Source organism: Neolamprologus multifasciatus, chromosome 17 (assembly GCF_963576455.1).
Source record: "Neolamprologus multifasciatus chromosome 17, fNeoMul1.2, whole genome shotgun sequence".
NCBI classification, from domain to species: Eukaryota; Metazoa; Chordata; class Actinopteri; order Cichliformes; family Cichlidae; genus Neolamprologus; species Neolamprologus multifasciatus.
Genome location: NC_140455.1, coordinates 25,783,392 through 25,808,151, shown reverse-complemented (window position 1 = coordinate 25,808,151; position 24,760 = coordinate 25,783,392). Strand labels below are relative to the sequence as shown.

Sequence of the window (24,760 nt, the reverse complement as noted above, 5' to 3'; positions counted from 1 at the left end):
GTGATTTCATTGTGAAACCTGGCCCCACCTTATCATGCGAATTCCTGAGGTCAGATGGCCCAGGGTGTGAGTGGGCCTTAAGGCGTCTGGGAAGGGATCTCAAAACTGGATTATAGATGGCAGAGAGTTGGTGTCGTAAACCACCGCCTCTGTTCAAAGATGGTCGCTCACAGTGGACATAGATGGCTTCTTTCACTCCTCTTTCAAACCATCTGTCCTCTCTGTCCAAAATGTGAACATTGGCATCCTCGAAAGAGTGTCCTTTATCCTTAAGATGCAGATGGACAGCTGAATCTTGTCCTGTGGAGGTCGCTCTTCTGTGTTGTGCCATGCGCTTGTGAAGTGGCTGTTTGGTCTCTCCAATGTAGAGGTCTGGGCATTCCTCGCTGCACTGTACGGCATACACCACATTGTTAAGTCTGTGTTTTGGCGTTTTGTCTTTCGGGTGAACCAGTTTTTGTCTGAGTGTGTTGCTGGGTCTGAAGTACACCGGGATGTCATGCTTGGAGAAAACTTTCCTGAAGAGGACTATTACTGTTTTTTAGCGCGTAGAACAAAACCCTGTTTGAGATTCCTTTTTGTGTGTGTGTTTTTAAAATAAATCTGTCCACCACACAAAGGTGGTTGCCTCTGAAAGAACCTCAGAAGCACAAAATTTTCAGATTGTGACCCCTGACCTCCGCCCTTTAGCCTTTTGACCGAAACACCCCGAGGTTCTCATTGCATCAAAACAAGCTTCGAAACAAACGTCTTCTATTTAACATGAACCTTGTGATTAACACGCATCTCTTCCTGGCCTAGTTATGAGACTCTAACATGCTTGCATTGGTATTTTCTGTAAATGCACATGCTCATACACTCATTTCAGTCCAGTACTGTACCTTCCCTTCACCTCTGTTCTGTGAGTCTGCTGACCAAACATCCCTCAGTGACCTGAACATCGCAGCTCTGGCCTCTTGAAAACCCATTTAGTCTCTGCAAGATTCAAATAAAACAGACGACAAGCAGAAATCACCACTTGGGGTAAAATATGCATTAAAGCATCTATTACGGTCTATGTTTCCTATTATATTTTGCTAATATTGCATTTTGTCAGCTCCCATCATACTACCAAAGCACTTAAATTTCACCTTTTAATGCCTTTTGTGGCTATGAGTTGAACTTTGTAAATTCCACTTAACATTTTTGCCCTGTACGTGACATTTTGAGTATCTTTTTGGTATTCGAATGCAACACGATCTGCTAAGATTTATGGATGACCTGATTTGTCGCTAAATTTGTGACCTCCCTCCGCTATTGTCTGAGTCAGGTTGGAAACTATTTGTTTATGGAAACAGTGAACGATATTGATGTTGTGAAATTAAATCGTTTACGAAAAGGTGTAAGATTGCTAAGCTCTATCATATTAATTTAAAGGACTTCAGGGAAACTTGAAGGAAAAAATATGGACCAACCTACTGGTCTACAATGGCACGGATTCCAAGAAATAGCCTAGGCCTCATATGTCATAGTCTGAGATGGACATTAGATCACTTATTCAGCTTTTATGCGCTGCTATCAGTTAATTGCTCCATGAGCAATTTAGAGTTTAAGGGCCTTTCTTAGGCTTCAGCCATAAAGACCTAAAGGTGATCATTTGGCAACTGCTGATTGCAAGGGGAAAACCGTCTTTGAGATTGCTTTGTTTGCTAGCGCACTGCTATAGTTGTTCACAGTTTGAGTGGAAGACGCTAATTTATCTGCAAATACTTGCCAACAATTTGCCAAGTGGTAGTGAAACTTGAAAGACTGCGAAGCAAGATAGAAATGGAGAACGTCTGCTTTTAAGGGCACAGCTTTCTTTAACCCTACGTGCTGCACATTTTCCAGCTTCACTGCTCTTCTGCTAGTAGTTTGCAAGGGTTTGCAGACAAGTCAGTGTCTTCCACACCAAGTATGACTGACAACAGCAATTTGATAGCAACCAAAGCAATCACAAGGAGGTTTTTAGTTTTGGTTTTTGGGATCTTCTTTGCGACAAATTGCCACAAATAACACACTTTTGCCTAGCGACTGGAGGTGGGCAGGCGGTTGCCAACCAGTCTCTCAGCTTATATAACTGAGGCCCTTGTAAAGACCCTTTCTAGGCCCTTTTCTGTTTTGAAGTCTCGAGTTTGACATTTTGGTAGTTTGATAGTCTGCTTGAATGGCAGTCATGCCCTAAAGCATCCTCTGTTTTATTGTCTATTTTGTCCTAAATGGGAACATCATTTCTAAAATGAACACTGTTTAATTATAAAAGACCTGAAACCACGTGAAACTAATTGAAACAATAAACTCACGGTGAAAGTGTTTAGTGAGGTTGCAGAGAAAGAGAGAAGTAGACATGCTGGGTTTTAAAAGGAATGCAGGTTTAAAGCACTTCTGATAAGACCTTGAGGGTACATCATTTATATATAGTCTATGTTTAACATGTAAACAGGAGCTAATATTGAACCATTAACCCCTGTTATTAATGGACTACCTCTGTTACAAAGTTCTAAGCTCTCCTGGGTGACTAAGTTACTCATTAGACTACTATAAAACTGCATACTCAACTGCTACTAATACTAGTTGTTAGTGTTGTGGTTGGCCTGAAAGTTGCAAAGTGCCGTGAGCTTAAATGTTTGATATGTTAGGATGAAAGGACTCGTGTTCCGAGCAGTGTCCTGACACTAACTAAAAGTTGGAATATTTTAGTTGCCACATTGACCTTGTTTGGTCTTAATCTGTTCTTTGTCCTTCAGTTTACTGAATCACTTATTTGAAGCCCCTTTCTAAGTCATGTTGTTTTTGTTGCTTTATTCCCACCTGACTTTGCTTTTCATTCCCCCCTTAGAAGATATTTTGTTTACCAGAGTGTTATCAGAATATTTGGCATCCCTCTAAAAGTTTCCCAGACTACACCATCCAGCTAGAAGGACCTGAATCGGGGCAACTTCTCTCCTAACATAAACACAGTTATTTGTGTGCTTTTATGTTGTCTGGAAGCTGTAACCACTCCCTTATAATCTCTTATCTGATACTGGAATAGCTCAGCCCTTATGTTTACTACCAGCTCTTTAAAGCACCAAGTTTTTTCCACAACTTTTCTTTCTTTCTCTCTCTTTTTTTTAAAACTTATCTTGACACCGCCTTTAACCTCATCCCCCCCCCCCCCCCCCCAGTCTTCTCAGTGACCCCTTTGCCCTTCTTTCTACCCCTCCTCCAATCTTGTAATTGCTTCTTCAACACACACATACACACACTCAACCAGACAGCTGTGTTTACACTCAGTGGGCCTGTGGGAACTTCCTGCTGACCTCAGCACAGACAGACAAGCCTCATGCAGACACCCAACCAGATCGATAGCTGATCATATGGATCTTTTCACGGCATCTAGAGATTACTAAGCGGACCCTGGTCAAATGCACACAGACACTCAAACACATGGGACTGATTGCCAGCGCAATCCAGAAGAACCAGATGGAAAACTAAAAACAGTTTTTCCGCGTACTTTAAATTATACTTCTCTGTTGCTGTGTAAGTGGGTGTGTTGTTTTTCTCATGGATTTATATAATCCCAGCACAATTTAAGGGCAGCCCCAAAGCTAAATCAAGTCTTTGCACTAATAACACGCTAAGAACTGAAATAGCAGTAACCTTTTCACCCTCACTAATGACTAACACAGCTCATACTCAGCTACGCACATGGTCTCTTTGGTCTTCCCTGTAAAACAAAGGTCTCATTCATAGTTGTCATTTCGCTTCCTGAGCTACTTCTGGCTCAGAGTCAGGAAGTCAAAGTGGATCAGATCACTGTTGGTAAAAAATTCATTCTGCCCCTGACGTACTCCAAACTCTAAGCTCTTCCTTGGTATTGTAACAGCAGCAGCTTTGCTGTATTGTGCAGAGGCCACTGCCAAATAGGTGAATACTATCTTTCTCAGCAGCTGGATTAGATGCATGTGCTTTTAGGTAATTTGGCTGCACGAGCTTATGACTACAACGTGAAGACCTTCACATACTTAGATTTTCATTAAAGGTTTTAGCTGTGCTTCAGAAATGCTGTGGGTGGGTTTTCACAAACAAATTGAAACAAGTTGTCTCAGTTCATTAAATGCACATGAAGAGTTTGACCCAGAGTTGTTAAAGAGCCGTTTTTGTCTTTGTTTTCAACTGATGTCTAATCATTTCCAGCCCAGGGGGATTTTTTTGTTTCAAACGCTTCTCCAAAACATGCCTCAAATTAAAAGCATAGAAATAACCACATATATACAGCAACCAAACAAGCATGAATACCAGGGCAATGATATGTTGAAATCATGATATTCTTGTCAGGTACCATAAGTCAAACAACCAGATAATGACAAAGCAGTCATGGTAAAAAGAAAGTACATCGTCTGTCAAGTCTAAAGCTTTATATATCAGGACTCACAAACACACACAAATCATCTGGTCTTTTCCAGGGCCCTACACTACGAAGCAAGTTTAATATACCCAAGTGTTTTTCCATTTTTCTGGATTCACTAAGACTTGTAATCTGGATAAGTGGTCACATGAAGCTGTTTGTCAACTTACTAAATTAATCCAGGATTTCACCTGCGTGTTTGCATGAAAGGCCTAGTGTTAGAAGCATCTAACCCTTCTAAAAGGGATGCTTCATGAGTCATAAGACTCTCCTTCCCAAGAAAATGATCCCTACGAGTGCCACCTACTCCAGCCAGAGACATTATCAGAAGATGACAAAATGGTGACCAACAAAAAGGGCATGCGATTAATGCTGCAGAAAATCGTTAATCTGGTGATTTAATGCACAGAGTAGTAAAATAAACATTTTAATTCCAGTTAATTATTTCACGGCTGAGTGTGCCGTCAGTGCTGCTGTTTATTTCTAAGGTGACCGCTGCATGACGTTATACTGGTTCCATTTAAACATTAAAGGTTACTTGATAAAGGAGATGGTGGAAATCACTTGAGTTTCTCTACAGAGGAAAATTGAAGTGATTTGATTGATTGGACAGGTATTTATGGTGTGTGTGTTCTTGTAGCTGCACTTCCAACAGTCTAAAGTGGCCTTTGCAGCAGATTAGCATCAAGTGTAACAGCAATTTATGCATTTTCTGCATCACTAAATTAATACGTGCAGCACTTCTGTGACAATACTACACGCCGTTTGTGCTTTACTCTGTGGTTTTAGTAAGGGACGACTTAACAACTTGCATATGTAAAGTGTATTTCATGTAAAACATGCTGTGCATATAAGGATAACTAAAAATGTAATGCTTAGAGCTGATGTTTAACCAAAACTCTGCAATATAACCTGCTCCTGATAGTTCTGGTTTTTATCCTCTCAGCTGCAGACTCGGTGTGTGCAAGGGTTTGAGAGTAAAGATTAAATATAAACAAAGAAATCAAACACAGGCTTAGTTTGTGTACAAAATTGATACAAGGTTTACATGTACAATGTTGAGATAGCGTTTTAGGATTAGATATTCATGGTTAATGAACAACGAAATTGTTGTAAAAATGTGTTGCGCTAACAGGAAAAACATCAAGGAATAAAGCGGGGTCTAAGAATCTATATTTCTTACTGATACTCATCAGGGAAACATTAAGTCATTAGATGCTACTGACAAACTTCACACCCTCCTACTCTCTCCGCAGAGGTCTGTGGGATCTTCCAGGAATAGCGATGCTATTTTCTGGAGAACTGACAGGTCAGTAGGCAGTAATTTCATACCTGCTGATGTCTAATCTGGTTTGGTAAATAAGGTAAATGCAATCTGAGATAAACAGTAATGAAGGACATATTCCACTGTTTCATTATTTATTTGGAAAAAAGTACACCCTGTGACTCAGTAGGTTGTAGCAACAATAACTTTGTGCATTGTTTTCAATGTGTGACTTTATCAGGAGAGTTCATAGTCAACCCAGTGACTGCAAAACGCCCACGTCCTGTATCTGCAAAACAAACCCCTCCACCACCATACTTGACCGCTGGTATGAGGTATTTGTGCTGATATGCTTGTGTTTCACCAGATGTGACACTGTAGATTATTGTGAAACATCTCCACACATCTTATCTGTCCAAGGGACATTGTTCCAGAAGTCTTGTGGTTTGTTCTGATGCAACTTTGCAAACCGAAGTTACGCTGCTGTTTTTTCTTTAGAAAGAAGATGCTTTGTCCTGGCAACCCTACTAAACAATCTATACTTGCTCAGGCTTTTTTTAGTTGTACTGTCATAAACATTACATAGCATTGAACATGCTAACAGAGGCTTGTAGAGTTTGTCATGTAGCACTTGATTTGTTTTTGTAGTTTCTCTGAGCATTGCATAATCTGTCCTTGGGATGAATTAGCTGGGACGTCCACTCCTGGGAAGACTGGCAGCTGTCTTGAATGAGAGGTGGTCACACTTGCTAATAATTAGTTAATCTCTGTGCATTTGACTAAGGCTGCTACTTACCCTCTAAATTCCTATGAAAGTAGTAAGGGTGTATATCGTTTTTCACACACTGTTTCTATATGTCAGTATTTATTTACTTTATTTAATTTTTCATGAAATAAATAATGGCGTGGTATAATATGTCATGATTTGTCCTAACATGTAAAACCTTAGACTTTCTTTTTACCATGACATGAAAAATATTTTTGTGGGAACCCTTCCTGGAATTGTATTGTTATTGTTTGCAGTGCTCTTTGGAAAGGGTACCTATATACATATATTTATACTTAAAAAAATTCCAAGGCACTCTTGGCACGATCGTGCTTTACCTAAAAAACCCCAAACTGAGTCAGCAAAAATGTTTTTCCTTGAAAAAAAGATTTCAGAGAGCCACTGCCTACATATATCGTCACATAAATGTATGAATCATAGCTCTCTCTATAATTTTCAATTTGACAATTTCATTAGGGGTACTGCTGAAGAAAATATTAAGTCATAACACACACAAACAAACCTTTTATAAACACTAGAGCATTTGACTAAATTTGCCAGTAATGAAAAGTTTCACTTATGTGCTTTCAATATTGAGTGGTTGCACTTATGGTTTGCAGGTTGTGCCTTTGAGCCTCATGTAGTTTGATTAAAATTTCAAAATGGCCATTTCTGCCTTGTTGTTTTCATCTCCATCAGTTTTAAGTGATTTTGCGCAAGCTGTCGGGAAATATATGGCTTTGACCACAAAGTCTGCCTCATTCATTTTGCAACAGTCTAGACAACACTCCTCACTACTTTGCTTCACTGAGCACTATCACTTCTAAAGCCATCACTCCTTTCCAAACTAATGCGCAGTGCTTAAGGGATTCAACGTGTTTGACTTTCAGTTTAGTATCATGTTTGCACCACTCAAAATAACTGGCTGAATTCATCATATGCATTTTTTAATTTGGATAGTTTATCCTAAAAGTTTAAAGATGGGATAAATTTTTTTTTTCTGAAAACTACTTGGAAGAGCTGGCTGTTCTTTTTGTCTTCCACCTACCACAATCATTGACTTTGGCAACAGTTTATACTCTAATGTCTAACATAATATGTATTAGAATGATTGCAGTTACAGAGCGACTGCTCTGCCAGCTATCAGGCTGTAGTTTTATAGCAAGCTAGTGCTGCCTTTTCCCATAAACACAGCTGCCTCATAAATTTCACTGCACTTTGTATCGCTTTGAATCTTGCATGTCCTTCACTGCACAACATACGCTTAAGTACAGAGTACTATAAAACAATTGAATGAATGCTATTCAAATGAGTTAGTATCATTCTGCTATATCCCTTATGTGTATGGAGCCAAGCAATGCATTTCTCTGTAATGCACTTCAGTTGGGCTAGATACCATTTGTAGCCTGGTACATCTTCCCTTTATGTTTTGGCACACATCACAACAGTTTGAATTGAAATGATGTGTGCGAACCCATTTTTGGTACAGGGCTTGTATGTGTTTTGCATTAAAATGTTCCACCTATTATTGAAAAATACCACATTAGGCTATCCAGTGCACTTAAATGCCTTGAACAAACTAACATATGAGCTGGGGTGGGAAATCTGTTGCTACTTTTGCCATGATTCAATGTGTTATTGAACAGATGCCAAATTTCTGCATACTTGTTCCCAGAGGCTTTGACACAACTGCATTGTTTGACAACCAGTGAATAAGAACGGGGTATAGTTTCATGCAGACAGGTAAATAGCATGAACCACAAGCACATACATATTTATAGCTTAACCTAGTTTGCTAGATTAAAATACAATGATATTAATAAAACGTATCAATAAAATAATGAGGGTAGAATATCATCGTGAGTACTCCAAACTGTCTGAAGTGAACAAAAATTATGTTTGTGTAAATTGTCCAGATTCCTCAGTCTTAGAAAAGGTCTACTGTGTTTACAGCACAACTATAGGTACAAGCCATGAAGTGATCGAGCCCCCAGCTCATAAAGTCTAAAGCCTACAAGCACGCAGAGCTAGAAATTATTCAACTTATGAACTGTTTCTGCATCAGCAGGCATGCTCGCTGATTCAGAAACAAAACCATGGTAGCTATGAAAAAAATGTGTGCAAGGGAGGCCCCAGACAAGGGTGAGTCGCTATGGCGGGGGTGGGCACAGCCTTGTGGTTTCAGTGTAAGTCATGTGTCATGGTGGATACAGACTGCACACCCACTCTTTGATTTTTATTTTTTTCATCACAATGTTTAGTTTGGAAGGAAGGGGGCTTTACTAATCCAACTGGAGAGTCCAAGGATGAAAGGGAAGGTGGAAGGAGGGAGGGAGAGAAATGTAAGCTATATTTAATTGGAATGCTCCTCACAATTAAATGTAGATTCTATTTTTGGCTATGTAAGCAAAAAAAGAAAATGCATTCAGCTGATTATATCAGCAACCACACAGGTCCACAGAGTTCTTAAACAATCCTATAGACAACTTGTTTACATTCTTTTAGTGGGCAGTGTGTACCAGCACCACATTGAACCTGCCACGAACGATGTTTGATTACTGTGGAATCAGTTGCGGGTCCAGCATAGCAAGAATCTACGACTCTGTAATCATCCTATCTGCCATCTTATCAGAAAAACAATATAGTGTAGTCTGTGTGTGGAGACTGGTACTTTTCTCCAGATTAAATATTAAATCTTTCGGTGTAAGTTATTTGGTGTTGTTTAGGATCATGTACCAGCTCACATTGGCAAGCTAGAGTTATCACAGAAAAAGTCATCATATTTACAATGTGGTCTTTCAAACATGAATAATAATAGTTTTATAGTGAATCTGAACCCATTTTCTACTGTACAGTAAAGTGATTTTCTATCATATGTGTTGAAAATTCCTCTGGCCGCAGTAAGACAAGGTCGTGCAAAATTGTGAGATCTCACTATGCTGCTATACTGCAATGCTGTTGAGATGGAGCTCTTTTGTAGTGTAGCTCATGGAAGGATTAATAACCACAAAAATAATGTCAGTTTGACTTTTTAAACAATGCATAATTCACAAAGCATAAGCACCAATAGAAATGTTGTATCAAAGAAGCCAGAGTCTGGCTGATATGAATTCTTTAGCAAGAGTTCCACTTATTGTATCACTGTCTGTCTTTCTTGAATTGACAGAAGTTGTATTGCTGTCTCCTCTGGGCTGAGGTAGAAGATCAAACACAAGGCATGAGATCAAATGACCATACCCAGAATCCAATACAACACCATAAGGGAAACATTTACACTCTTTTTGCTTTCTAAATATTCTCAAATGTTCAAAGATATCCTTTACAAAAGCTTGTTGCATCTCCTGTGTACAGTATATATTCAGTGTGCTGTTACTTCCATGATGGTTTTATACTGTGAGAAACAATCTTTTAACATGAAAGCCAAATCGGTTCCATACAACACCTGTTTTGACTGGAAAGGCCTCAACACAAACAGAGCCAGAGTCCACTAATGGCAGCTATGTTGCTATACCATTTGTGCTGCCAAGGTCCTGCCGAGCCAACTGTATACGCTGTAGGTGACAGCTTGTCACAGTTTACACTGCTGTACAAATGCAGGACTGTCTGCTGTGTGTTTGTGCTTCCATAAAAAGGATGCAGGTGTGTAGGCTTAACCTCCACTTTCACCTCATGGTATGCAAATGTACACACATAATGTAGATCCTGTTAGGGTTGTGTCATTTTACATTTCCCAGGTGAGTCTTGTTAAAAATAACCACAGGCTGTTTTCAGCCCCAAGGCCCAACTATTTTCAAGTTGTTTTCATTGAATAGGTTGTTGCTTGCTAGAGTCTCCTTGTATGCAAACTGGACTCACATGCACTGCATTTGCAGCAAGTTAAGCAACGAGTGCCGAATATAGAGCATGATAAAAGGATGTTTATGTACATTTGCTGCAGCGGAAGTTTCACTAAGAAAGATCTTTTAGAAAACCTGCAATGTTAGTCACTGTAGCTGACTGTCCTCTGAGTCATTTGTTTGCTTTTCATAGTGACACAAGGAGTGGAGGTCACTGAACCTTCAGGAGGTGTTGCAATCTCTCTGCCAAGCAGGCCAATGAAAATCCAGAGATACCTGGCAATAGGAGAGCAGGGGAGTGGCCCCAGTGCTTGCTTTGGCAAGACAACTTCTTGTTGTTCTGATATACATCTGTTTAGCAGAGGGTGTGGAAGAAGAAGAACGTTTAACAGGACTGATTAGGTAATTTAGAAAAAACACGAGGGGGGTGTTGTAAAGTCTGGTTCCACATGTTTTGAGGTTTTGCTTTAGCCAGAGATGTTTGCATTCATGCTTATCTATAAGTCTGTGTTTAGGTTCCATTGTTTGCATGATATCCACCACCGCAGAACCACATGTGCTTCGTGTCAGATCCAAAACAGTCCATCTCAGATCTTTTTTCACAACAGAGCTGATCTCTGGCCCTAACAGCAAATAGCCTCCCATGTTACACGAGCCATGTGGAAATACAACACCATTTGGCCCGAAGTTGTCCAAATATGGCCCACAGCCCATTTGCTCACGCCAGCTCGTGCCTTAAAGCCTAGCACAAGAAATCATTCATCATATTCTTAATTCAATCAACAGCAGTTTCATTACTTGAGCACAACAGAGACAGATAACGGTGGTTCTCATTTTCCCTGCTCTGTCTCTTCAAAGTATTGAAGTGTTTTTTCAATGGCAAATGTAATTACTTGCTGCACATCTAGTGTAAAATGCTAATAGCAGCCAAGGACAAAACCCCCTCTGTCTCTATTGGCTTAATATAGGGAATGTTTTGTGAGCCATAGAATCAACTCATTTAGGCTCTATTTGCCATTACTATGTGACCTCCGTATCAAGGCTATCATTTTCTCTGGCATTGTTCGAAACCTTCACCGCTGTTTCTCCCACACACTCCCTCCTCCAGTAATCTGCGTCAGTTTAGTGATAATTATAGCTTACTGGAAGAGATGTGGCTGGCTGTGAGCACTGCCTCTTGGGTAAGAAAACGGCTGAAAAAAAAAGCAAAACAAAACAAGGAGACTTCCATTTTCCTTTTTCCTCTGGGAAACAAAATGCAGAGCCGTGTGGGTGACATTCAGGGGTAAACAGGATTGCTGCTGCTCTGCTCTCCTTCTTGTCTCTGTTTCACTTCCAGCCAAGAAAAGGGGGCTGCAGGGGTGCATGACTGCTGCTTTCATCACTTTGATCCCCTTCTTCCTCCCACAAACAGTCAGGAATTCATATACTCTCAATAATTAACTGGTGAAGGGCTTTGAATGGGAGCTGTGTTAATGGTTATGGTTTCTAGTAAGTCTTAGAGTGTGCGTGTACCCTCTTGATACTGAGTGAGCGTCTGCAGCACGTACAGTATATGCATGTGTGCAGAAGGCTTTCACTGGCCTGATCCTGTTACACTAATGGTCGAGGGCTTGCTACCCTTTAATGGCGTGCATAGTTCACCGGGGACAACTGGATGACACGGGGAAGAATGAAACACACACACACTCACACTCACGCATTCAAGAATATCACATGGTTACACACAGGGCATATACACATATGTTGCATAAAGCATCAATGGACTGTTACAGTGAAGGCCTTTAAATCACTTGTCTTTCATTTAACAAGGTCTGCCATGCAGCTCCTTTTTCTTCCTCATATCTTTCAGCCCCTCCTCTTTGAGGCTACTTTATAAATCAAGGCAATCACTATGTGGGTTTCCACATATGGCAGATCTTGCTAATGTACAACACGTGCAATCTTTTTCCTCTCAAAATACATCCACTTTTTTTTTAAATAGATGAGAGACTGTAAAATTTAACTAAAATCAGGCTGCAGAGAGTAAAGAAAGTGCATTCTTTGTTGACAGTGAGAGATCCTGGTAGAGCATCTCAAAACTGTTCAGACATTACGATCTCTAATTATTATCAAGAATAAAAGTAGATCATGTAAAAAGTGCACAAATATAAAAGCTCAGTAAGTGTTTTTGCTTCTTTCATTTACTATAGGAATACTTCCCCTTTCGTTCTATATTCAGCTTTGTAGCTTCCTTCCTGTAAGGAAAGCAAAGCACATCTTTGTTGTTTATTTGCACAATCCGTAGAGCATTCTTCTGCATACTGGAATGAAAGTTGCCTACAGGTTTAAAAAAGGGGAGTATAGTTGGCTGGTATCCCGGGATGGGCTGGGAAGATGTAGAGGCACATAGTGTGTACTCTTCTTTCCTTTAGTAAATAATTTTAGGATAGTTTTGAACTACACATTTAATCCTGATGTTTAACATTTGTATATTATGTTTTTTTTAGTGTTCAGAATTAATGAAAAACTCTGCTGATATAATCATGTCCTTTGTTCATATGGAAAATTGACCTGTGCTTTTTTAAAAACAGGCCCTAGACAGAGGGGAAAGCTCCACTGTCTTAAAAAATAGTTTAAACTGAAGGGAAACTTACCAGCTCTTGGTCTAATAAATTTGGGGATTTGGTTACGGTTTTGCATAGGTTCCAATGTCAGGTGTCTGCCCGCATAGGTCTTTTCTTTCCTTTACAAGCTGTACAAGTGGTGTGGGACCACACATGGAAAAGTAGTGCACAGTTTTGCATTTCCATGGGAGTAGCTCTGTATCATGTCCACACCTTCAGCTCTTTGGGATTCAAGTTTATCAGGTGTCAGCAAGCCAGAACTGCATCGCTACAGGCCAAATAAAGAGCCCAAGCTCACCCTCCACAGCAGGAGGCTGAGCCCAACAGCAGAATTCACAGCACCCAAGAGAACAACAACAGTAAATAACGATAATGAAACAAAAAAAAAGTTATTGTCAGGACATTTTTATTACTTAAGAGTTCACAGAGGAAGGCTTGTAGAGGACTTTGGACCCTGATCACTTCAGTCATTTTAAATTTCCATCTAGATTTACATATTATTGCAGTACTGCACAGCTAAATATGTGAAGTGGTGTACTGCGCTCTGTGAATCCAGAGGGGCCCGCATAAAATGTGATAGACTGTCGCAAGTGATGTCACTTTTATCCGGGTCGCATACTGATGTAGACCCCAAGGGAGAAAACCTGGAGAAAATCGGATCTCTCTTTAGCTCATTCCTCATTTCCTCTAGTTGATCACAGCTGCTACTTGCATAACACTCCTGAACTTTCAGGAGTGCGACTAAAATGAAGCATCGGAAAATCGCATAAAGCTGAAAGAATTTTTTAATTAGAAAAATAACAAATACTTTAAAAGCCGCGACAAAGAAAACACTGACTGCAAGGGTAAATCAGTACTGTAGCTCACAGTTAAGTCAGTGATCAATTTGCAGATACTTGAAATATCAGCTTTTTACAACACTGCAAAGTCGAAGATGGTAATTAAAAAAAATTCCTCATTATGTTGATAGACATCATAATTTAATGGGCATTACGTTTTCTGTAAAATGACTTTGCTTTTGCAAATTAGCATTGTGCAAACAGACTAGGATGAACACTTGATTTTTTTACACTTAAGACTCTTTCTACCTGTAAACTAATATCACCTTCTTTGCCCTTACTTTTGTAAAAATCAGCACCTGTATGTGTGATGTGTTCAGTAAAGATTTAAAGGTAAGAACTGCTCAGTGACATTTGATAAACTGAATATTTAAAGCTTGCATGTAATGTCATTCTTTTTGAATCAGATATTGGCTCTGTATATGATAACAAGTTACTTTTTTCAAGTTATGAATTTGAATTTAAGCTGATGATGCTTATATTTAGTCAATGAATTCCACCTTTATGCTAATGCTAAAGGTAGTATCAAGAGTATACTGTTGGTGTAGGGGATGGAAATCAGCCACAATAGCTTGAGAAATATTGGGTTACATTTTGTAGGTAGATTTAGATTTTAGAGCCTGTACTTTTTCATTTTTACCTGATTAAAGAAGAGTAAAGTAACTCAGCTTTTAACAGAATACTTTTTAAGTCAAGTATCTTTACTTCTACATAAGTAAAGAATGGCTGTACTTCTGATCGCCATGCAAAGAGCAAAGCTACTTTAAACAGGTGATCCATGCATGGAAAATTTCTACTAGTTGGACAGCTGTAGCACTCACTTCAGTGACCGCTACCTTTGCCCTCGCTAAGTGTGCTTTCTAATTTTGTCCACCTCGTGGTCTGCACTGTGGATGACCACAAAAGGCCCGGTGCATCTTCAAAGAGATGCGTTTGTACTATCAGCATCTTTAGGATCATCGGGAACTGAGAGGCAGCCTCTCACGGTCAGTGCTTGCATTATTTGAAACCCCCACTGCTATCACAACTGTGAGAAATGTGTGACTCAATTACTTCTTGTAATGCTTCTTTCTAATCCTGCTACTGATTACTTATCATCCCACTTCTTCCATGTTGCTTGGTATTTTTGTCGAGCGTCAGGCTCTGCAAATTACATTTACCCCCCACATGCCCCTTCCATTTCATATATTGTATAACAGGTGTGGCTGTTTCCCAGTGATTATGCTGGTAGAACAAACAGTGTCTCTAATTTACTTAGGGAAATTGTCTGACCTAGTGGAAAGTGGATGTTTGTCTAGTGTGAAATGTTGGGTGAAAAAAAAACCCTCAAAAACTCCAGGTGCCCAATTCTCACTCATTCATTTGAGCCTGGAAGACACAGGCAGATACTGTAAATGTAAGTGCACATACTCACTCACAAAAACTGCAATGTTTTCAACATATTAATGTCACGCTTTACGTGAACTTTATTACATAAAGTTTAAACCACACCAAGAACCAAGTGAATCAGTAAAGGAAGAATAATTGCATAAAGCCAGTCTGTGTTCCGCTTGAAATAATAATTGCAGTGTTCGGTTTTTGTTAGAGATGGACCGATCCGATATTACGTATCGGTATCGGTCTGACCTAAATTACTGGATCGGATATCGGAGAGAAATAAAAAATGTAATCCGATCCGAAGTATCACGAAATCATCTCACAAAACGTGCTACTTGGTGTAACCCAGCTTGGTGCATCGGAGCAGTATGTGTCACGTGACAGAGCGGCTGTTGTCTGCCAGGCCTGTCGGTGGTCTGTTGGAGCATTTGGAGCCTTGCTACATGCTTCCTAACCGCGGCGTTTCATCTCGGCGAAAACTATCCCAGAGAAGTAAAGCAAGTGTGTAAGTTCATCCCTGAATGTTTGCATAGGTTTTCCACGTTAAGCTTAACAACTGATATATTGAGCCACAGCTGGACTGGCCATCGGAGTTCCATATTGAGGTGAAAAGGAAGCGATTTATGTTATTACTTCAAACATGAAACTGATCAATGATCAGCTGATCGGCTTTTCTGCCGCAAGTCCTGTCTTTCTTGTTTGTTTATCGCCCACTTTGCGCTAGAAAGAGAAGACCAGCGGATAAACAACAGTAGCACGTTTAAGCTTGATAAGCTGTTGTTAGAATGTAGTTAATATTACTTTCTAGTATCAGCTGAGGTTTGCTGGAGCCACGGCTGTAAAAGCTGCTGGTCATCCGTTTGGATATGTGAGAGGGAAACATGAAGATGAAACCAGGAGATGTCCTTACTGAATCATCAGAGCTGAACAGGTGATGGAGAAACAGGTTTACCTTTTAGGTGACATGAATGAGTTGAAGGGAAGTTATGAACTGTTTCTGAGAGACAAATAACACCAGGATCCTTTTCTATGTAGCTGACGGCTGGTAACTGTGCAGGGGCGGCTCTAGCAAAGTTTTGTCGGGGGCCAGGTGGGGCATTAACAGGGAAAGGGGGGCACAAAGAAATAATTTTCTTTGTTATGTCATTTAAAAACTTTGAATAAATAATGATCTGAATCTTGCAACAAAACTGGTCATCTGATTAAATGTATAGAAATCCATTATTGTATATAGTAACTATTAAGTCTAATATACCCTAATAAGCTATAGTACTTTTTCCTTTGGGAAGGTACAATCTGTGCAGTCTGCAATTCTGTTAAAGAAAGATGTTGAATCTATTTAAATATTGTATAAAAATAATTGAGTTCTGTGCATTTGTTTTACACTTGCATTAAATTAAAGTTGATTACATCGATTAAGGGTGGGGGGAGGTTCCCTAATATTTTTGCTGGGAGTTGGCAACCCTATTAGTTAGGTAATAAGTACTCTTTAAAATACCAGAATAGGGAGGATGGTGTAGGTTTAAATTTATTAGATTGATCAGTGTTGCTGAACTATAAAATGTTTTGGGTGGAGTGTATTTTTTGCATACAGGTATAACAGAATAGCCTCAGTCTCTTGTTTTTTAAAACTTGAGTATGAACTTGCAGCAAGATATTTATTAAAAAAACAGTTTTATTGATTACAAAATACACTATATCGGATTCATATCGGTATCGGCAGATATCCAAATTTATGCTATCGGAATTGGTATCTGACATTAAGAAGTGGTATTGTGCCATCTCTAGTTTTTGTTGATGCTTTTTATTTTATTTTTAAAACTTCTCCGTCTGCTCTGTTAACATCACTCTGGGACTCAATGAAAGCAATGCTAATAAGGTATGGGTGACATCTGCTTCTTCTTCCCTTTTCCCTATCATCCATTTTTCTTAATTCTCAGCCTTCAATGGAGTGAATCTCGTTGTTAATTACAACCTCACCCAAACCCCCTCCCCCGCAGCTCTCTGTGCTGTCAGATGTTCACAGCAGAGGAAAGGTGCAAAACTCTTTGAAACCTTTAATTTAATTATAAAAGAATCCTAAAAAGTACAAAACTTTTTATTAAAGTTTAGTAAAATTTAATTTTATTAATGTCCTTTAAACTCACTGGAAATAATATACCATGCTTCAATGTGCTATGAGAAACTGAAGACTCTCAGAAGGCTCAGGCTAAAAAGGCCTGATCAATAAACAGGAGATCAATAGCTTACATTCACTGAGCCACGGTCCTTTTTTTTCCAGTTGTTCCAGCTGATCAGTTGTTCCAGTTGATGTTCTACTGTTCTCTTTCATATTTGCTGCTAAAGGGGTCTTAGTATTGTGCAAAGTTCTTGAGCCATCCCTCATATTTTTATATTTTGCTTCCAAGGTGACAGAGTTTCTTATATTTTTTAAGTGTTTGTGAGCTCTTCTGGCTTTCTGAAGGTCTTCAAAAGTTTTTTCTTTGGACATTAGCTGCTTTTTCACTCTGTTTATTTATGAAGCCACTTAACAGTGACCTCTAAATCATTCAAGCATAAAAAAGACACTAAACTCAAGGATGAACCACTGTCGTGCCAACACATAACAGAAAAGCCCTTTTAAATCAGATTTTTAGGCACTTTGTTAGTAGCAGCCCCTCATTTGTTCCCATTTCTTTAGTTTAATAGATTAAAAATGCCAAAGATAATGCTATCTTAAAGGCATAAAGAGTTTTGCACCACCAAGGTGATCCCCAAGAGCTATTAGCTAAAAGCCTGGCATATGTCAGGATGCTGCGCAGTGTGTTTTTAAAAAATGAGGAAACTGGACACGTTGAACACAAAAGATGAAGTGGGAGGCTTAAAAAACATTCTACAGCAGATAATAGTATCTGAAAGTTATGATCTTTCATAAAAGAAAAAATCCACATCTGGCACAGAGCCTGAGCCATTCAGTCGATCCATCTACTGTTCGCTGAAGCCTCATTAGAAATGGTTGCAGTTGAAGGGTGGCTGCCGAGAAGTCATTCTCCTTTAAGAATCCTGGAGAATAATTCCTGAAGACTAATTGCTTTGGTGTTTTGTACTTGATTTCCATGTATGTTTGCCCATGTTTTAATAAATTATTGCATCTATTTTCCATTTTTGCCAGCAACATATAAAGGAACGCTATATAGTACTGAATATAATATTTATCATAGCCGTGCAATGACTCAAAATGCCAAGACCTTTGCTTAAATATCACAGCTATAAGTTCAGCATGGTATTTTCCATGGTTTCATTCGCTTTTGCAGTTTATTTTCTTGGTTCCATTGTAACAAAGAAAGAAGGCATTGTTAGGCTTTCTGCATCTAGTTAATGGCTGTAAATTTTAAATGCGAGTGTGGCACTGGGTTTTATGAAGCAATAGTAAATGCGGCCTGGATGTTTTCCTTGGCACGGATGAGAAAGCAGACTATTCATGAACTTCTTTTTGCAAGCGGTAGCTCCAAACAATACATGGAGACCAATGTACTTACAGCACATACAGTAAAACATAACCACTGCTTTGTCTGGGAAAAAAGTCATTCAAAAAAATTGTTTCTTTAAATGATCAGCCAACGTTGCTCGGAATAATGAATCCCAATGAAACCAGAAAAAAAGAAACTTGTTTTTTAAAGGAAATTTTTCACTTTTATCTTTGTTGAACCTGATCTGACTAAATGGCAGCAAGTGTTTGCATATGAGTATACAGACATATGTACATAGTCTTTTTTCAGATCAGCTGTCTATTCATTTAAAAGAAACATGATGCATTTTCTATATAATATCTGCCATCCCCTGAAAAAGCCTCCTGGGTTGTTCCTTTTTCTCTGGCATGGAATAGTATCTCTAGGGGACAAATGCAAATATAATCCATACTGTATTATGTGGCAAAGAAAGACAGCGCACCCGATTGCAGACAATGCATTTGACTGACATGCTGTTTTGCTGGAATCACATTTCCACTGCTCTCATAACCAAAGACGTTAAGCCATGAGGCATTCTGTATTCTAATGTATGTAAAAACCTCTCTGGTTCTTAGAGAGACTGCCCTTGCAGCAAGGTGAGGAAATATATGAAATCAGATTATTATTGAGCTCGGAAGGAGGTTCGGTCACGGAGCTGATTGCTAATCTGGGCGACAGATTGATTCAAATGTAATTTTCGACACGTGTGGGGTAAGCGGTGATCTTAATGTCTCAGATCAGGTTATGGTGCCCTGCTGGCTTCCATTTCTACATTTGCATGGGAGATTTTAGCTTTGTGGAAAAGGATTTTGCATGGAAGTTCAACCATTTTCATTTCCTGGTTCAAATGAGAAATAATGGCATTGTTATTATGATTATGGCATGCAAAAGGGGCATCGTAAGTGTTCTGTTTCCTTTTCCAAACCACTTCATGGCATACAGGTTGAAGAAGTAGTTACGCATGATGTAATCGACAAGATGAACCAAAATGCAAAACACAGACAATTGATTGAGGGGTAATAAAAGAGTTTATCGCTGGCAGAGTGGAAGGAAGGAAGCTTGCATGATGAGCTTCAGGCAAGCTGACGAGTTGGTGAGTGGACTGAAAGCAGGGGGAGAGGGTTGCAGGTAGGTAAGCGGGCAAAGTTGTAGTGGATTAATGCAAGTGACCACCTCCAAAGCTGAATCCAAATGGCTGCTTTGGCAGATGGGTACTGATCAGGTCACTGTTAATCCGACCCACTCGGCTGACTGGCTGTGCTCCAATTTTTTGGTGTATTTAATTCTATACCTGCTAATTATCACTAATTAGCAGGTATCTGTGTCTGTGCTGCACTAATCCAATATATGGCTGTACCTTATGAACTAAGTGAGACACACAAGGGAGCTAAACGGCTGAGTAAAACAAAGTAGACACAGTGAAAGAGTGCATGAAGAGCTGGGCTGAAATACTGCTGCAGTGATGAGTAAATGATCATCAATCTGGGGGGGTTGTTTACAGAAAGAAGAAGAAAGAAGGGTATGGAAAGTGAGAAGTCAACATTTGGGGTTTATTTTCTCAAAAATTCACCTTATTTTCTCTAACATGTGAGAAAATAACTGAAAATGTTGAAAATAACTGACAATTTTAAGTTATTTTGTCAAAATTTTGAAATGACAGCTGAACGAATGGCATTTTTCCATGGCAAAAACAAGCTTCAATACAACTGAGCACGTTAGACACGGGGATGAAGAAAACATCTGACAGAGAAGGGATGAATTGGAGATACATTTGTCAAGAAAGCAATACTAACAAATAAGAACAGTACATGGTCTACCTTTCTATATGAGTCTCAGCTAGTCCACAGTGCACAAGTATTTTTCCTCTTAGACATTTTCTCAGTCACATATTAAAACTCAAAATCACAACTCAGGAACATGCAGTCAAGAGCATGCCAAGCCAACAGGCAGCATTATAACTTTAAGCCTAAACCATGTAGGCAAATCAGAATCACTGGCACCTTTCCCAGCCACCTACTTTCTCAATCCGACTGAGCTTTTGAATGGCTTCACCCTGAAAGGACATCTGTCCTCAGTGACCTAAAACTACATTTGCTTGTGGACCATACACAGACCTGCAGGACTAATTTGGAAATACAGGAGTGGCTATCAATAACAAGACTGGGCTTATCTAACCCATTATTTAGAAGCCACACCTTGTACCGAGGAACCGTGAACGTAAAACATTAGTGTAAACACTCCTTCAACCAAACAAAAGAAAACTGTCTAAAACTCACACTGTAGCTACATAACAAACAGGACATGAAGTCAAGATTAAGATAGAAGGCTATTCATTTACTATTACATAATATGTATGTGCTGTATAATTAGTAGCCTTCGCATTCTGAGAGAGTCAAAGAAGCATGTCTGTCATCAGTAATAACCGTTCACTACACAGTGGTACATATCTGGGTGTTCTTCCTCCATCTACTGCTAAGGTTAAAAGGTGCTGTACAGTGGAGACCATTTACCATCTCTGTAAGGATCGGCTGTGAGTAGATGTTTCTTCTTTCTAAAGGTCATGAGACAAAAAGGATTGGAATAACTTTGAACTTTTTTTAAGATTCCCTGAAGACACAAACTTTTTCATATTCTTTAAAGCTCTTTGTCATTTTGCCCTTATAATCCTCCTCTCTTTTGTGCCACTGCCTGAATATTAACCCCACCTCTCCCAGGCATTGTCTAATTAGTGGTCAGATTTTAATAATAGAGGGATGTAGGATAGTCCCATCTAAGGGACCTATTTACGAAACAACTGCCCCTGTGCATGTGACCACGAACCCTTGTGTCCTTTCACTGTAACAGGCTTTTGAAGTGCCACTATATAAAGTCTGGGAGTATGGCTGCATACTTATCAATGTATGCACTTCTTTACGTTTCTTATTTTAAAAAAAATGTAATCTTAAGCATTTTTCTCCTTAAATGACATTTTGGCTATTTTTTCCAAGAACAAAAGTTGTTTTTTTCTGTCTTGTGGCATGAAAGCTGCTGTAGTTTCCTCTTTTAGGGAAGTGTGGAGATTTTTATGTCAGCGTTCCAGCTACGGTTTGTGGTGTGCAAACATTTACTGTAAGAAGAGGGGAGTTTGAGAGACTAAAAGGGAAAAAGAAAAAGGGAAATGGTCAAAACAAAACAGGGAATTTTAGAGGCAGTGAATGTGTCATTTTGTCCAAACAAAAACAAAGTAAACCTTTATTTTTATTTTTGAAAAAGCCCCAAAAGTCTGCCTCCTTGCATACTGTGAACTCATGCTATATGGACTTTCTTCTCTGGCACTCGAACAGTAGCAAATAACATTCTGCAGATTTCTCGTGGCAGCACAAAGGTCATTCAGTCTGCAACAGATGCTAAAAGGCCAAATCACAAGCTGCTGTGAGCTTGCCACTGGTGAATTAGCTCCTGTGTTCGTCCACATCTGTTGTGATCAGCTACGGTCCTGCACTGACAGAATAAACAGATGAACCAGTGGCCTGCTTAAAACAGAATACTTACAAATGTTATTATGAGCCAGGATAGCATATCTGACATTATTTTTACTTTGTATGTGTGTCATCACGTCAAAATGTGTTTCTGGAGATGCCTAGTTTAGCAGGAACCACCACAAAGGCGACTGAGCTCTTTGGCAGCATTAACAATGTGGCATTCAGGCTACTTGGGACTCATCACCTGATGCTTGGCCGCAACAAAAAACTTAGTCACAGTTGTGTGGCAACAATGAAGTTATCACATGGGGGAAAAAACATAAGCAGCTATGTTTGGTATGGTGTGAACGAAATCTATCAGAGGTATGACAACATATCAGGTTCTACAGAAACGTTTGCCAATCTTTATGATCTTTATATGTTCTTAAATAGCATCCGACATCTGAAATTATTCCACAGAAAATCTGGACTTCCACTACCAAATCTGGACTTTTTTGGAGCTGAGGCCCCAGTCAAAATCGCATTCAGTCCGTCAACTCTAACAATAACTAACAAAGCCTATATTTTAATGAGACAAAATAGCAGTTTGAGAGTATAAACAGACTTGATAACATTCAAATGAATAGTCTCACAAGCCCTACATATTTTACCCAGCGACAGACATTATACACCCTCTCTCACACAAGCACATATAACTGAATAAGACTCCACAGGAGGCATAAAGATTGTCGCTCTTGACTCAGAGGACCTACCAGGCTGCATGGCTCATTACAGCTCCTGAGCCCTCCTCCACAGTCCTGTAATTATAAATCCCCTAACAACCCATCCGCATAAAGCCTTTCATTAGGAAAGTATGAACTCATCATTGTCCGAGATATACATCTAGTTTCCTCTAGGGGTTTTGAATTTACATGGGCAAAATGGCCTGTTTGTTGACAGTGCAAGTGCAAGGGGAAGTTTGGAGTGCTTCAGATCTGCTGTGTTTGAAGCGTTTATACATCACATGCCTGTGCAGGGGCAATTTGAGTGTTTAATCTGTGTTTTTCTGTGTGCATAGAGTGTTTGTGTGTGCGTGCTACAGCTAGGCAGAATGAAGACTGATTGGGTTTGAGAAGGCAGAGATGTAATCAAGGTAGGCAAATGCTACAGGCTGAGAGGAGTGTTTACGCTTATCAGCCACACACACACAAATATAAAATTCATTTTGAATACACCCATGAAGAAAGCCTTAGCATACACGCATAATCGCACACTCGGTCTTCAGGACGGCAAGGATTATCAGAGGAACTTGCTATGGTACGCAAAGTGCAATCTAACAGATAAGAAACAGAAAGCTATGCTGTGAAATCCAAACATCATCAGCTTTCATTAGTGTGGCTCTGTAGATTTGCATACAGTCCTGGTGTTCCAGTCACCTGTGTGCATTTCTAACAGACTCTCTGCCCTTTCGTTTTTTCTTCCATGTCAAACGCTGAGAGCATGCAAAGATAGCAAATCAAAAATCCCATTCACGTGACTTAATGATTTGCATTTACAAGCAGAGACACATTTTGGGACACTGGTATGGGTGGCATAATAATAAACAGTCCAACGTGTCTTTGGTGTCTGCATCCATATTGTGATGTTTGATGGTGAGTAATTCTGCAGAGTGAACCTTTTGTGTGCTTTTGCCTATTTTTGACATCTGTATGCTGTTATAACAGTGGATGATCACATTTAAAGGGATAGAAATTTCAAATCTGACTCATATGATGTCTCACATCTCATTTCAAACAAACCTTCACTAGCAAATCTGAATGTGTTCAGAGTCTGCTTTGGAGTGGTTCTTTCTAAGCAATCCTTTTCTGTGGCTGCTTCTAAGTACAGGTCCTCTTCTTGCCTCCACGTTGCCACGGGGTTCTGTTTTGTGGCCTTTATTGTTTCTGTTGTATCTGCCCCTTCCTCAGCACATTTTGAGGACTTTTAAGGGCGATCGTGGCTCAAGAGTTGGGAGTTCGCCTTGTAATTGGAAGGTTGCCGGTTCGAGCTCGGACAGTCTCGGTCGTTGTGTCCTTGGGCAAGACACTTCACCTGCTGCCTACTAGTGTTGGCCAGAAGGGCCGATGGTGCAATATGGCAGCCTCGCTTCTGTCAGTCTGCCCCAGGGCAGCTATGGCTACAACTGTAGCTGCCTCCACCACTGTGTGAATGGGTGGATGACTGGGTGTGTAAAGCGCTTTGGGGTCCCTATGGGGACTAGTAAAAAGCACTATACAAATACAGGCCATTTACCATTTAAGGACATTTATTTTTACTGCTATGCAGATGACATTGACTTGTATATTGGTGTGAAGCACTCAATATTTATCTTCAAAGGTTTTGAATAACTAACGTTTTTAAATCACATCAGATTTAATTTTATTTCCTCCTCACACACAGATGTGGCACTGTTTCCTGTGTGTGAAGAAGAACAATGAGAAGCTTCTGTGGCTGTAAATGACAGCAGTTTGCAGCCAAATGACTCTCGCTTTAATCTGAAATGAACCAAGTGCAAATAAATTAGACGAATACCATGATTTTTTTCACTGTATTTATTGTCACTATTTTTATTTACTATTCAAATAATAATAATATCAACAATTCTGTAAATTTTTATTCTAGGTTATATTATTTTTTGCTTTGCAAAGGTAGGAAAGCTGTTTTGTTTCATAACTAATATAAGACTGCTATTTGATT

The 24,760-nt window shown here is 39.5% G+C and overlaps 1 long non-coding RNA gene across 1 annotated transcript in view; it reads left to right on the top strand.

The window, feature by feature from the left end:
• The window catches only part of LOC146499498 (uncharacterized), a 46,046-nt gene that overhangs the window by 2,196 nt on the left and 19,090 nt on the right, over positions 1 to 24,760 (top strand). The window contains exon 2 of the long non-coding RNA XR_014870444.1: positions 546 to 24,760. This exon is cut by the window's right edge and continues 19,090 nt beyond it. This is a non-coding gene — a long non-coding RNA (uncharacterized LOC146499498). The remainder of the gene's footprint in view (positions 1 to 545) is intronic.